Genomic DNA, 16551 nt, shown 5'->3' on the forward strand with positions numbered 1-16551 from the left:
TGCTAAAAACAGGAAAACGAATTCCTTCAAGATGTCTTTGGGTTCGCACCAAAGAAAAAGCATCTTCTAGATGATGAATATCGTATATCTAGTACCGATAAGGTTGGTTCTTATCAATTCCTCCTAGCTGCATGTACCTCATTGCTTTGTGTTATCTTTGGAGGGATAAGCTCATATGCATCATTTTTAAATGGTTACCTTTTCCATATTGTTTATGTAACTTTTTCTTTAGATATTTATTCTTTTTTTTTTCTCTCTTTTTAAATATGATTGAATTATACATTACTAATTCTTACAACAAATGTTTTTAAATTTCTAATATCTGATTGGCAATCCTGAAGCCACTGCCTTGTGTTGTTATCACACTTGTATGCATCATTGCTGACCCAATAGACATATATTCTGTTAACATAGAAATTGCTTTTGTTTTCCTTACTCTACTTTGAGGAAAAGCTCTATTTCTGAACACTAAGTTCTGTTCCCAACCTAAAAAATGCTTTTACTCATTGCATGAGTCTGGCCAACTTACTGATTGGATTTTTGTCAACAGGGTTATGCACTGCTTATATCTGTCGATGGACTGCATCAGTTGCACATCCTCATATTTTTCTTAGCAGTCTTTCACGTGCTGTATAGTTTTATCACAATGATGCTTGGAAGACTAAAGGTAAAGGAACTTCTTTTTAAATATACTTCCAATGTTATGACATCTGCTAGGAATACTTGTAACCTTTGGGCATAATATGCTGGTTCTCACCTTTTGATACCTCTCAATTCATTTGAAATCAAATCTTGACTGGATAATCATGCATTTTATTTTGGATGGAAGACGATGATAAGGCCTCTCAAAGAATGCTATAATCTTTTGATATCTTCGCTTTGGGCAGGAGGGTCTCAACCATATTGTCGAGTACAGTTCTGTGTGGCTGCATGTTTTATACTGATTATTTAGAAATGTAGGATAGATATTCTCTTTGTTTTGGTTTAAATCTACGTATTCTTGCTAAATTTTGTATATTTGGCTCATTTCAGCCTCTGTGTTGTCCCCTTACATTTATTCGTAGTAATGGCAACAAATAAAAAAAGAACACTAGATTGGTGGTTTGAAATTTAAATCTATGGAAAGAATGCCACCAAGATGGATTGATATGGTTAGGATATGAATCATCTGTAATTTGTTTATAATAAAACCAAATTTGAACGACATGAAGTGGACAGACCCCCTTCTTGTTGTTCAAGACTTGATATCTGGCTGCATAACAGGAAACAAAGAGAGCATGGCTAAAAGGCATCAATTTGCCCAAAAGTTCTGTATGACATCTGAAATATAAAGAAACGTTTTACCTGAGTGTGCCTTGATAATCAACTTATAGTGGTCATGTTAAATATTGAATAAACCGTACATTCGATTATATCTAATGGTTTCCTCAATGTTTGTTTGTGCAGATTCGTGGCTGGAAGAATTGGGAGGAGGAAACCTCATCCCATGACTATAAGTTTTCAAATGGTATGTCACCCCATGACATAGAGATAGTTTGTTCTTTATGTATTAGCTTGGAAGTTGCATTTCCTCAGACTTGAGGAAATGACATCCTGAAATTCAGCTGTCAATAGGTGGGTGTATGTGCCTTATTGGAAGCTAAACTTCTATGCATATTTATGTGCAGATCCTTCAAGATTATGCCATCTCATGAGACCTCATTTGTTAGAGCACACACCAGTTTCTGGACAAGGATTCCTTTCTTCTTTTATGTGGTAAGAAATGTCTTTACTAACTGGCACATCTTGATTTTTGTTATGTTATTTACATTGTTATGGTATGAGGTAAAAATGGCCTAATGCCATGGACTGGGACATCTCAATTGTGAGTGCAATAGTTGAAGTTATGCCAATAAGATGACTGGATGAGCTTCACTAATACTAAGATGGCTAGGTAAGAATTTAGGAAGATTAAAATTATAAATGACTAGATTTGTGAGACCTAAGGGCCAAGGGGTTGCACTAAAGAAAGAGAGAAAGTATGGGTTTGGTGACTTGGTAATGTGCTATGAAGACCAGTCATTGGCCAATAAGAGGAAATGATGCTAAGTGGTTCTAGTTGAAGGAATTACACAGAAATGCAAAACCTCTGCACCCAATACTAAAAATGGTCAGAGACGAGATATAAAATTTGGGGGAATTCACTTATACCTTAGATCTAGCCTGCAATAGTTAGACTGGAACCGCAACAAAAGCTTGTATCTGTTTAGATTACAGTATATTAAAACTACAATTTTTGGTGTTGTGGCTATGTATATCTTTTTATATTGACAGTGAACTTATTAAAATATTTATGTTTGGCAGGGATGCTTCTTTCGGCAATTTGTTAAGTCTGTTAGTAAGTCTGACTACTTAACCTTACGCAATGGATTCATCACTGTAAGTTTTTGTTTCAGTATTTCTAGTAAAATATGTCACCAATTTTTTTTGGATTATTGTAAATGTTCCAATATGAATTCAATTAGACAAATTCTTTTTGTTGAAGAATATGATTTGTTAGTTTTTGTATGCAACTTAGTGTAGTACAAGTTACAAATGAACTAATGTATTTTTTTTTTTAATAATGTTATTAGGGGTTTCTAGTGAACATCATGGTACAAGAAAAACATGTCATTTACGAATTCCTGTGGCATGGACTTTGATGTGGGAATGAGTAAAGAAGGATATCTTAGTGCAAGAAAAGAAGGATATCTCAAAACAATGATTTTTTGTTGTGTGAGCTTTCTAGAGATATTGAAGCTATGTTACCTACTTTGAGGTCGGCTGATTATTATATGAAGCCCTACTTGAAGGAGTTACCTACCCAGTTGTGTTTTTATTTTTTATATTTCTTGGTGGAAAAAAATCCTTAATTCTTAACTGCCATCTGCAAGCACTTGTATAGGTCATGAATTATGTTTAATTTCTTGCTCCTTACATCACTTTCAGTATTAAGAAATTCCCTTAATTAAAATTTTTTGTTTCCCCTGTTTTGTTCATTATTGCCTTCCAATGTTATTACAGCATAATGAACTTATTAAGATGTGCAAGTGGGCTGATCTTCCGCATTATATCCTGTATGAAATTGACTACCGGCTATCTTTCTTTGATGATATCTTCGTTTTCAGTGCTGTCTACAAATCATGGCAATCAGTTGTTAATTCATTGGAGAAACCACCATTACCTCCTAAATGTCCTTGGATTATGCTTGCCAAAGATGATTTCAACTTGCCTGAGCTTGTTGGAAGAAAATGCTTTGGAACATCTTTTGGATGGTTGCTCACTATTGGCAACGATTTACAGATGATCATCAGACTCACACCTTTTGCCGCCAATTCCCGTATGAAGTGGAGCCTGAAGGACTTCGTGGTATATTTGTTTTTAAGTGTGTTTTGTCAAGGAGTCCGTGGAACTCAGAAACTCATATCAACCATGTGTTGTATTATTTAATTTGAATTAGAACTTAACAATCTCTTCATCTACTATCATTAGATGAAGGAAAGATGGAATTGATTTTCTTAAATCCTCCTTCAGGTGAATAGATGTTTGATAAAATATCGGTAACAGCATTGTTCTGACTTCACAAACAAATATGCTTTTTGTTTGACAAGAGTGATTAAAAAAAAAAAATGGAGCGAATATGAAGGAGATGGGCAACAAGGGATTCTTGATGGCATTAAAACAAAGAGAAAATTTGCAACTTTTTGTGCCACAACTTTTTATACCTAGATTGAAAGTGGTGGAGAAAAAATAATAAGTCTATGTGATAGTCTAGCTATATCGAAATGTGGCAAAAGTTACAGCACAAAAGTTGTGGTTTTAAAATAACTTATTTTTATATTATTTATTTTTATATTTTTATATTATAAGAGGTGCTCTTATCATCATATTAAGACACTAATTAATTTTTGGTGGTCACAATTTAAATCTTATATTTTTATTTAAGAGATTTTACCTGCTAGGAACTCTTCTTTTTGGTTCTAGACTTCTTCTCAAAAATAAAAAAGTTACTAGTTTGGCTCATTTTATTTTGTTTTTAATAAAATTTAAATCCTATAATTTAAGGTGGTTTGGTTTCAAAATAAATCTTACAATTTTAAAAATTGTAAACTAAACTATTTAATTCCAGGAGTCTCAAATTACCCATTGAAAGTTTAAGATAGATAGGTACAACAGGTTCAATTTTAGTGTTGTTAATTTGAAATATAGTTCTGGAAAAAAAAAAAAAAACCAACATAACTCGAGTATTAAACACTCGATTTACATTGTAAGTCGAGTATTAGACACTCGAGTTCTATTCAGTACTCGAGTTCCCTAGCAGCGAGTACGCCAGACAGAGAGTTCAAAAATATTTACGGCCAACTGCCACTGGAAAAATTCCCAATGGAAATCGAGTCTCTGAAACTCGATTTTCATTTCAGTGGCTTTTTGGTAAATAAGTACTATATAAATCGAGTCTTTAAAATTCGATTTGTACTAGTTGTATTTACGATTATGCCATCCGGTTAGAAATCGAGTTTTAAAGACTCGATTTCCACTGGGTTTTTTTTTTTTTTTGGTTACCCCCCTTCCCCTGCAGTAGTATACCAGAATTTTTTTTTTCTTCCCTGCAGCTGTAAACCAGATCCAGAACACATCACATGGGCAGTGTATACAAAACATTTAATGAAGAGTACATTGAATGCAAGAAACTGGATTAAAACAGTTACTATTCATGGGCAGTATAGTTGCCCTCTTAGCTATAGACCATACAAATTTAACCACAATACATCCGGCATACAATCTAATTACTAGCTATCATTTCTTCAAACAAGGCCCCTCATTTCTTCTAACGAGTACAATGGGTAGCTACTAGTTCAATTACAACAACATTCAGCAATAAACAAAATAACAACTAAGTCGATACAACATAGTCTACATAGTCGCCTAACACTTGTCCATACTGATACAACATGGTCGCCTAGCACTTGTCCATACCGAAGATAACCACAACTCCCACGTACAATGCCATTCCAAAATCGAGTCTCCGCTCGCCTGAAAAACATTAAAATGCGGTTGTTAGTTCCTAAATGCGAAGAAAAAAAACCAAATCAGATTCTGAGCATATTATATCAAAACAGCAAAGACACTTGCCTAATTTGTAGCACTACTGCCTGTCGAAGCCCCACGGGATCGCTTGTCGAAGCCCCAAGGGAATTGGGACATCTTCTGCAGTTATGCCTCTCTTCATGACACACTCCGCATCACTGCCTCGGTTGAATCTCCCTCAAGTCCGAATCTGGGTTCCGGCTTCCCCGTTTTCGCCATACCCCCTCCATTTCATTCCTTATTCTTGACTTCACAGGACGACCTTTGGCCCGCAACAGACTTGGGTCAGGCACCCACCATGGTCCGCGAACGTCCCTCCACAATGGCTCTGACTTTGGCACCACAAATTGATGTGAATATGTGTGAATGGCGTTCTCCAAACTGTAACATGGGTCAATATAGCTGGTCGCATTAAGATGCAATTGCTGCAAAACTTTAATTGCATGTGAACAAGGGATCTTAATGTTTTGCCACTTTCCACAACCACATGTTCTAGCAAATACGCGCACTTTATGACTGTGGTTTCCCCCTCCACCTCTATGGTCGTTGCACGGGGTAAGCACTTGATATACACCAGTTTCATGATTAAATTCCCTCACAGTGTGTCCTGAAGTTTTCTGCAAATTTGTGTTATAGATCCCCATTGCATAGTCACTCCACACCTTACCTTGAGAGCGATCAGAAGTAATTTCTTTATGTCGATCATGGAAATATGCAACAAGTTTGCACCAAGTAAACTCAACCATTGCAGCAATGGGCAAACCGCAAACACCTTTAAGTACCCCATTAAAGCACTCAGAGATATTGGTTGTCATTGCCCCGTAACGTCTTCCACCATCATGTGACTGGGTCCATTTCTCCACATCCTCACTCATTAGATATGTGTATAGCATATAGCGTTCAAGATGGGGATCATTAGGGTCTACCCTCCTCAGTGCATTAATCTCGACATCCTTAATAGTTTGCATTATGGACTTAAATTTAGCTTCATGAGTCGCATATCCAGCTTTCAAGGCCAATGCCTTTAGAGTCGGGTCATCAAAGTGTGTGTTGAAGTTGCTAGCAACATGTCGAAGACAATATCGGTGATGTACCTGTAACTTTCCGTCATCACCTATAGGCCACTTTGCAATGGTGCATTTGATACCTTTATGTCGGTCAGAAATAATGCAAATGCCCTCGTCAGGTATTACATGTCCTATCGAATTCCTGAGACACTCTAAAAACCACCTCCAACTAGCCCCTGACTCCTTGTCCACAACAGCAAAGGCGAGAGGCAAAACCTTTTGGTTAGCATCGGTTGCCATTGCCATCATCAACACCCCTCGATATTTACCATACAAATGAGTCCCATCAATACTGATCACTGGCCTGCAATATCTAAATGCAGTATTGCATGGAGCGAATGCCCAAAATACATAGTGCAGTAACGTAGTACCATCTATGGGGCTAGGTATGGTCCAATAGGTGTACTGGGTACCCGAATCCTGATCCAAGTATGCCAACAACAACTTTCGCAACCTTTGGTAAGACTCCGTCCAATCTCCAAATATCTTAGCAATTGCCTTTTGTTTTGCATCCCATACCTTATAGTAAGAGAGCTGATGATTATACTTAGTATCTATGTGGCCCCGGAGCTCATCAATACGAGCAGTGTGATTTTGTCGCAATTTTTTCACAATTTCTGATGCAACAAAATTAGAATTCATCATTTTACCGTCTCTTTGCAGGCCAAAGGGTATACAACTGTGTGGACCCACATAAAACGTGACCATCCACAGACCATTTAAGTTAGCCTTCATGAATGCCCCAACGTACTACTTGCAGTTGGTGTCAATGCACGCAGCGCACAATTAAGTTTTGGTCGACCTCCGGATTATAAAATTTCTATTATCCTTTGCTGCGTATATTATCAATGCACGCTTCACCGCCTCTTTATTTGCAAAAGTCAACCCTTTATTAAAATGCATCCCATCTTCCCAAGTAGAAACAAATGGTATCTGAAGATGCGAAGGATCAACCATATTTTCCCAAGTATTTGCGAAGAATGACTCGGCAGGAGGTGTGTAGGCAGTGGTCGTAATTGTAACATGCTGGACGCCAATATCATCGTCCGCATCACCTTCATCATGGCACTCCATATTTTCCTCTTCAAAATTGGAAGCAAGTTCATGGTCATCCACATCCTTCTCAAAGTCGCCTCGCTCAATCCTCTCTTCATACTTATCCATATCATCGAGATTTTCATCATTATTCGCAAAATGATCTTCGTCCTCCACCCCTAAATATGTCTCTTGAGATTGAAGTGTTTCACCAGTATTGGCAGTATAATATTGAGATGGGAATGTGTAACCTCCCATTGTAGTGCATCCATCGTCTAAGGCTGTAAATTGCAAAGATGTAGTTGTTTGTTGCTGCAACTCCTCGACATCAACTTCTGCGAGCGGCTCGGAACTTACGTACAACTCAGTAGCATTTACTTGGGGCATTTTATGGATCCTATTAAACATGACATTTACATGTTTATCTTCTTTGATCGCCATGTACTTGTAATTTATCCGTTCATGAAGGACTTCTTGTGGGTAACGATAAATAATATTTATGTCATAACAAGTAGGGCTCAAACTCAGTTCTTTCATTATTTTCATCTTCAAATCATTCAATGTCTTCAACTTACGACGTATCATCATGTAATAGCATTCGATACTTGGCCCTTGAAATGGGAATCCGTCAATCTGTTCAGGATTGAAAAGAGGTCCACCGTAGTATACACTTATGTCAATATTCTTCGGAGATTGTGAACCTATTAGAGTCAAGAGTAATATGTTAGTGACATATTTTAACACAATTACAAAACATTTTTATGTACTCAAAGTATAAAAATTACAACTTCTTACATCAAACACACCCCACATTTGCATATACTCACTCCACATCACATACAAACACACTCAATCATTATCATTTCATACTCAAACAAATAAAAAAACTAAAGACAACACTTACCCCCACTACAAAATTTCAAATCATTCTAACAAAAAAATAATGAAAAATATTAAACCAAACAAAAACAAAAATAGCCATGATAAAAGCCTAACAATACAAATATATCTTAAATATTTTTTACTTCTTATAAAAAAAATAAAAATAAAAAAGAAAAAGCCTAGCATATATACACTAACTTGTTACATCATATGCATGTACAAACCCCACATTAGCATATATACTCAATCATTACCATTTGTTTCTAAACAAAAAAAAAAAATTCATTAATCATACTCAAATAATAAAAAAATAAAAAACTAAACACACAAATATTCAAATCATTCTATCAAAAATATAAAGAAAAATAACAAACCAAACAAAAAAACTCATGATACATACCCATAAAAAACCTAACATTACATATATGTAACTAACAACTACCCATAAAAAAAACCCTAACATTACATATATGTAACTAACAACTATTCAAAAAAAAAATTAACAACTAGAGAGAGTGTATAAAAACCTTACTTGACATGAGAATGTGTAAATGGCGGGTGAGTTTGATTTGAAGTTTTGTATGAGAGTGAGAGAGAGAGAGTGAGAGAGGAAGAGAGAGCTGCTGGATTTTTTGGTGTGGCAAACGGCAGACCCCCAAAAATAGGTATTGTATGATAAAAAGTAGCTGCCCTAACCACGTGGAGTAAAGTGGACCACCCATTGCAAATCGAGTATTTGAGACTCGATTTTCATTTTTAAAAACCGAGTCTATAAGACTCGATATCTACCTGCAGTCCCCCTTGATCCAGTTGACAACATAAATAGAGTATTTAATTCTTCACATGTAAATCGACTCTCTAAGAGTCGATTTCCAGGTGGCCGCCACGTAGAAAAGCGCCACATCAGATCTAATCAGCGCATACAAATCGAGTATCTAAGAGTCGATTTATAGGCTCAAAATCGACTCTCTAAGAGTCGAGATGTTAGTATTATATATTCTTCCAAACCAGTGCCTACTAACTATATTCTTGACCAATTATGGCTAATGGGTCATTTTCCCCCAATCCAAGCTCTGCCGCATTCCATAAATCTTATTCTAAGCATTGGTTGTTGGCCAGTTAATCAATAGCCCACTGAATCTCTCCAAAATTTGAAATTTAAATTCGGATCATGTCCCACCACTAATTGTGTTCCCTCATAAAACCTGTCTTTCTTCAAGATTCCTCCCCGTGACTTTAAATCCCTCTTTTTTGTTCAACAAAATTCTATCTTTTTCTAACCATACCTTACAGATTCTTAAGTACATATAAAATTCCAAACCCTAAGATCACTACTTTGCAAACCCTAAAGCCCAAAGCATAAGCAATTGTGGGCAAGGTCCCAAGTGTGTCCCACATCAGGAACTCAGGCGAACAATGACCCTTTATAATTTCCCATCAATTTACTACGTATGGGAATTTGGAGGGAGACAACACATGGGGGAGGAAGAGGAGAACAGAAGGAATAAGTATCCCTTCGGAAGGGATGTTCTAATAAATATTAAAATCCGAGAGGGGAATAGATCTGTTTGGTTGCATAGTAGGAATGAGAAGAAATAATAAATGTATAATAGATGATGTCAATTGACAATAGGAAGAAATAAAAGATAAGTTGTTTAGATAGAGTTAATTTTCATAAATTAAGAGTAAAGCGGAAGTAAAGATGAATTCAATTAACCTTACATCCTCTCCTTTCAAACTCCCTCAATTTTAGAGAATTGAAAACAGGGCTTTGAAGGGGTACCAATATCCTGACTTTGACTCTTTAATTCTTTGGCATAATACATCAGACTTATTATGCATTACCAGACCTTGCACTGCCTTTCCAAATGACTCATGGATTACCCATATCAGGCATCAACACTCTCATTTGAACACTACAAACCATTAGCTGTAGTTACTGCATCAAGAGACTAGGAAGGCAGAAACTAGACTAGGAAATTCAAGTGGGAGCTATTGGAGGAAGATAACATATATCCAATGCTCAGCACATCAGCTATCAAAGATATTTATTTATAGGAATGAACAAAACAGATCGTAGATGAGCATTCAAGAATAAAGGGAAGATATAAATAAACAAATAATTTCAACACAAACATAAGAAGCATAACGAACAAAGAAACCATTGTTAATATGCTGCGTACCAGAACAGGTCTGACCCAGAATAGAGCGAACTTCTTGCTCAAATCCCATATCCAGCATTCAATCGGCTTCATCAAGAACCTACAGAAAATTAATGTTCAACTTCATTTAGAGCACAAACTACATGGTGGGTCTTCTCAAAAAGCTATACTCAACAGGCAATTAATTGATAGTTGCAACTTGCAAGTGCAAAAATGACATAGACGTGCTAGTGATATCGATGTTGCTGGGGAGGGAGGGAAAGAGTGCTAAAAAGTATAACAAATTACACCTACTAACTTTGGAGTTCTCTTAGTGTCTCGATTTGGTTTCTAACTTTTGAACTGAAACAATGTTAACCTAAAAGTTTTACCCTAACGCAAATATGAACCATCCGTCCATTTTTAAGTATTAATGGAAGGTAAGAGCCATATGGCTATCACATGTACACATATAAACCTCCCAACTTAATTGTAACATTTGCTGTTTCAAATACCCACTACTAGAAGCACAAACAAAGAAAACAATGTTAGCATCCAAATGAAGATTTACACAAAGAGCCCACCCAAAATGATGGGTTCTGGAAGGAAATGGCAGTGCTAGGGTGGGGAGATGCTAAAGTCGGTCATTTGTTTGAGAGGAAACATATAATGCACTAGCTAGAGGCAATGCTTTAAAAAGTTCTCTCTCAGAAAATGGATATTGTGGACCTTATCTGCAAGATGTTCACTTTTAACAACTAGGGTACAGGAGGATTCTCTTTTAGTCTAATTGGACAGGAAAAAGCTGTTGTTTGCTCTCTGAGAGAGAGAGAGAGAAGGACCCTGTCCCATAAGATTTTCTATTTTCATCAATCCGTTGCAGTCATCATTTTAAAATGAATTATCTTCTGCTAAAATGAAATTTTAGGTTCAGTCAGAAAAGGAACAGCTACTGGAGATACATGATTATTTATGGCTGAGTTTTGGAGTCTCAAGCATTGAGCCATTGGGAAAGCATTTCAACAAATGGATACTCATTTGGAAAGTGATGCACATTAAGATGACCACTTAGGAAGGACTGCTTAAAAATGGCTGAATAAGATTTTTTTTTTTAATAGGTAATAAGAATATTATTAAAACAAACCGAAAACAAATGAGAGCCAATACAAGATGTTCATGATGGTGAACACAAGGAGAAGCAACAAACAAACAAATAATAACAAAGAATAATGCTGCTCTATGGAGACCGATGCTCTATGGAGGAGGGTTATTGAAGTGAAATATGGGAATGATTGGGGAGGTTGGTGCACGAAAAAGGTGACCAGTGCTTATGGTGTTAGTTTGTGGAGACATATTAGGAGTGGTTGGATGAGTTTTTCTAAACTACTTCTGTATGATGTGAGGGATGGTACTTGAGTGAAGTTTTGGAAGCATGTGTGGTGTGGAGATCGTACTTTCCAAGAGGCTTTTCCAGAGCTTTATTATATTAGTAGAACAAAGGATTCTTCAGTAGTGGAGGTTATGTGTTGGTCTAGTGGGAGGATTCATTGGGATGCTAAATTTCGTCGTCCTCCACAAGATTGGGAACAAGAATCCTTTGATCGGTTTATGGATATGGTCTACTCTTCGACGGTACGGGGATTGGGTCCGGATCGGTTGTATTGGAAGCCAGCAAGGAGTAGAGGTTTTGAGGTTAAAGGATTCTATTTTTCTTTCTACCCTCCTACCATCTTATCCTTCCCTTGGAAGTTGATTTGGAAATCGAAGGTTCCTCCAAGGTAGCTTTCTTTTCATGGTCTGCTTCTTTAGGTAAGATTTTAACAACTGATAATCTTCGCAAATGACGTGTGCTAGTTCTTGATTGGTGCTATATGTGTAAGAATTGTGGGGCGTCAGTGGATCATCTTCTTCTTCATTGCCCCATTGCTTGTGAGTTGTGGTCGTTGGTGTTTTGCTTGTTTGGAATTCATTGGGTTATGCCTTAAAAGGTTATTGAGTTGTTTAAGTCTTGGCAAGGTAAGTTTGGAAAACATAGAAATATAGAGTTGTGGAGAATTGTGCCTCATTGCTTGTTATGGTGTATTTGGCACGAAAGGAATGCTAGATGCTTTGAGGGTTTTGAACGCTCTATATTAGAGATTAAGTCTTTTTTCTTACACACTCTCCTTGATTGGAGTGTGGTCTTTCGTCATTTTTCTTGTTCTTTCCTTCCTGTTTTACTTGATCATTGTAATCTTGGTTATTGATTTATGCCCCCATAGTACATTCCCAATGTACTCGGGTTGGCTGTTTTTCATTTCTTAATAAAATTTTCGTTACTTATCAAAAAAATTAAAAAAAATTAAAAAAAAAAAAAAAAAAAAAAAAAAAAAAAAAACTTAAAAGTGTAAAACTAAGAGAAGAAGTAAACTCGACGATAGTGGAGCAATCTGAGAAGCCCCAACACCTAGACCAATCAAATAAAGTCTTTTGGCATAGAGCTTGTAAATGAACCAAGGATTTCTCGGTATCTTCAAAAGAGCGCTGATTTCTTTCCTTCCAGACAATCCACATTAAACAACCAGGAACCAAATTCCATATGTCTGAATTAAATTTTCCCAGCCAAAAACTCCAATAATACATTAAGCTTTCCACATTGCCTGGCATGACCCATTGTGTCCCAAAAATCTGAAACATATAAACCCACAAAGAATGAGCAACCGGACAGTGGAGGAGAAGATGATCTACAGTTTCCTCATTCCGATGGCACATACAACACCTATTCGCCAAAATACGCCCATTAAGCTCAAGATTATCCAATGTAAGGATCTGCCCATAAACTGCTGTCCACACAAAAAATGCCACCCTCCTAGGGATCTTAGCTTTCCAAACACCCTTCTACGGAAAGTTGAAGGCAACTGCACCCTTAATGATATTGTAATAGGACCGGGTATCAAACTTGTCATTCCCTTTGAGACACCAATGAGAAGAGTCACTCCTACCACCCCTAGAGATCCGGGATTGAATAAGATTTTTAAGATACCATTATTGTCATGTGCACTTTACTGTCAGTGTGAGGCTGGCAGCTGACCTTTCCCACATAGCTCTAAATCAAATTGACATTACCATAAAGCTTGTCACTTTTCACCCCTAACATCTGCCCTAGCCTCAATGATATTAATTTAAATAGCTCCATGAAGCAACAAATAGATAATAGACAGGGATGCATCTTCAAATTCAAGGAAATATTGGTTTTTTCTTTTGTCCAAGTTGGGTGTTGCAGGGGAAAGATTTACTACCATGCTTATCAGGAAGTCCCATGCCAACCAATGCTGCCATTTCAATGAAGTTTACTGAAAAAATACTAGTGGACAATATGTTTTGAGGAATTGGATTTCCCAAGAGACTGATGTGGGAAGAAGAAGTGCTATTTGAAATGGATCTTGTTGACACAAATTATTTTATTAGACAGGATAAGTAACTGGGATTTGATTGTTAAACACAATAAGAAAAATTTTGATAAGCCAAGTTTTACAAAGAAAAACTTACCACAAATGACACCTCCTTAAGGCAGCACACTCCCATTTCAATCAGATCCTTTAAACGACCAGGTGTTCCAATGACAATGTCCTGAGTGTACAGAAGAAATATGCCAGTGATCCAACTATAAGAAAATGTAGCACACCATTTTGTCTTTCTAAATAAATGTATAAAGCAAACAATCATAACATTATTAATGTGTGTCTGTGTGCAACTAACAGGACAGAGTAATTAATGTGTGACTTTTACAATTGGCATATAAATACAGCCAGACTTAGGAACAGAATACCTTACAACACCAGACTTCAAAGAAGTTATCTGAGGTCCTTTTGAGGTTCCTCCGTATAGACAAACTGATTCCACACCACAAGATTTCCCAGCATCACACAGAACATCTGAAATCTACAAACAAAAAATAAAGCCAATTATTGGTTACGTTTTTAGACAACAAAAACCTTCACAAAATCAAATGAAAATATAGAAAAGATATTGCCGGAGAGAAGATAAGAAGATGAAAACCATAACAGAATCAGCACAGTAATAATAGTAGATAGACATAAAAAGTGGAAATGCTATCATCACATAATCCATAAGTTTCTCCAATTGCCCTGTTTTATTCAAGCAAATATGTGCTGGCATTAGTTCATGTTTACAGTTCTAGAGTTCTTGTTTTTAGTGCACACCATCAGCTCTCTCTCTCTGAAAATACAAGTGCTTTGTTATTCATGTTGGTTTCTTACAACCAATGATGAGAACATTTTCTTCCTCTTCTTTCCCCCACATTCTTCATTCAGATAAGTAAATGTGCATTCCTTATTATTCAAATTGCAATTGTTTCTGCTATGATAATAATAATAATAATAATAATAATAATAAATTATTGTATTCAATAATTTTGGATAAATAATAAAACTCCTTGACATTACCAGAGTACCAGGTTAATTCCCTCCTCACTTTCTTACCAAAAAAGCAAAAGTGATAAATATCAAAGAGTTCTGAAGGAAATCTAAAGTGGCTTGATAACAAATTGTCACCTGTTATTCAAGTTTTTTTTTTTCCATGCATTTTAGGGATGATAATATTTATTTTATCAGCAAATCATTTAATAAGGGAAAATAACAAAATACAGAATGGACTATACAGGTTGGCAATTACCCAATAACCTCATTAAGGCAATGTTCTATTTTTTCAAATATGTTACTTAAAATTTTAGTATAGGGATTGGAAAATGATCCCATTCCCAAAGCATTTCAGACCCAAGCATCACCACATGGAATTCTTAATTAATATGCCAATAACATGGTCTTCCAAAGCTGATTTACACTCAATCATGACAAGGAATTATGCCATCTCAGAAATAGTTACATTAACGAAAAATATTCAACACATAATAAAGAATTCACATCACTCAATACAAAATGTCATTGACAACATACTTGTTGAGCTAGCTCCCTAGTTGGTGAAAGCACGAGGCAAAGCGGATTACGCCCCTTCGACACCTTTCCTTTTCGTTCGTTCAACACATGCATAATTGCCGGCACCCCAAATGCCAGTGATGGCGCTTCTAAAATATTTTACAAAAATTCTCTCTCTCTTTCTCTCTCTTTCTCTCTCTCTCTCTCATTATTATTATTATTATTATTATTAAATTGGTACAAGAGTAACAATCAAAGGAGGGATGGGCTTGTGTTTTTCAAAAAAAAGATATTCAGTATTGTTGAGTCATCCCACATCGGTAAGGTGTGATATTGAGAAGGAGTTTATCACTTGCTCCACGACACTAACTGATGCATGCAGTTTTGGTGTTGGCGTATGAGTGTATTCCCTTATCTTATCCCCCTTCTCTTATATATGTGTGTGTGTGTGTGTTTCTCAAAAAAAAGATACTTAGTGTTGTTGAGTTATCCCACATCGGGAAGGTGTGATATTAAGAAGGGGTTTTGCCACATGCAGTTTTGGTGTTGGCGTGTGAGTGTATTCCCTTATCTCATCCCTCTTCCCCTATATATATGTGTGTGTGTGTGTATGTTATTCCCTTATCTCATCCCTCTTCCCCTATATATATGTGTGTGTGTGTGTATGTTATTCCCTTATCTCATCCCTCTTCCCCTATATATGTGTGTGTGTGTGTGTGTGTGTTTCTCAAAAAAGAAAAGAAAAGAGGGATGGGCTACTCTGCTCTACTCTGCTTTAATTAATGTCTTCCTTTCCTTTTTGGGATGTTCTAGAACGAGTGTTCACTTTCAAAATGTCAAAACATGAAATCTTTGTCTTCCCATATTACTGTTACTTATTTAAAAACCAATTAAGACACTCATTAAACGATTTGCCATTGTTCATAGATCTCTCTTTCAACCACCTACCACCACAGCCATGGATTCAAACTCAAACAAAACCCAAACCACCATAGCTTTCTCTCTTCCACACCACCACCATAATTACTACCACAACAAACACCATATCTGAAACCCATAACCGAGCTTAACCACACCACCATCGTGCCTGCATCACTAGACCACGCCACAACCTAGCAACCCACACCATAAAACCCATAACCCACCAAACCCACGCCCTCACAACCACCTACCCAAGCCACCAGACCCACACCGCCGCAACCAACTGCCCACGCCAGTAGACCCCATCGCAACCACTTGCCCACGCCACCAGACCCACATTGTCGCAACCACCTAAGCCACGCAACCATTGTATGATCTAAGAGATAAAATTGAGAAGGGCAATGGAGAGGGAGTGAAACATAGAGAGGGACAAGAAAGAGAGAGAGAGAGAGAGAGAGAGAGAGA

At 36.8% G+C, this 16551-nt stretch overlaps 1 long non-coding RNA gene and 1 pseudogene across 1 annotated transcript; one reads left to right on the plus strand and one right to left on the minus strand.

The window, feature by feature from the left end:
• The window catches only part of LOC142613443 (DEAD-box ATP-dependent RNA helicase 5-like), a 30723-nt pseudogene extending 14298 nt beyond the window's left edge, over positions 1 to 16425 (minus strand).
• LOC142613320 (uncharacterized) lies at positions 16 to 3060 on the plus strand. The gene is made up of 6 exons (XR_012840270.1): positions 16 to 102; positions 551 to 667; positions 1447 to 1507; positions 1668 to 1755; positions 2344 to 2418; positions 2613 to 3060. It is a non-coding gene; the product is annotated as an uncharacterized LOC142613320 (long non-coding RNA).
• Positions 16426 to 16551: the final 126 nt, after the last annotated feature.

This window comes from Castanea sativa, chromosome 10 (genome assembly GCF_040712315.1).
Source record: "Castanea sativa cultivar Marrone di Chiusa Pesio chromosome 10, ASM4071231v1".
NCBI classification, from domain to species: domain Eukaryota; kingdom Viridiplantae; phylum Streptophyta; class Magnoliopsida; order Fagales; family Fagaceae; genus Castanea; species Castanea sativa.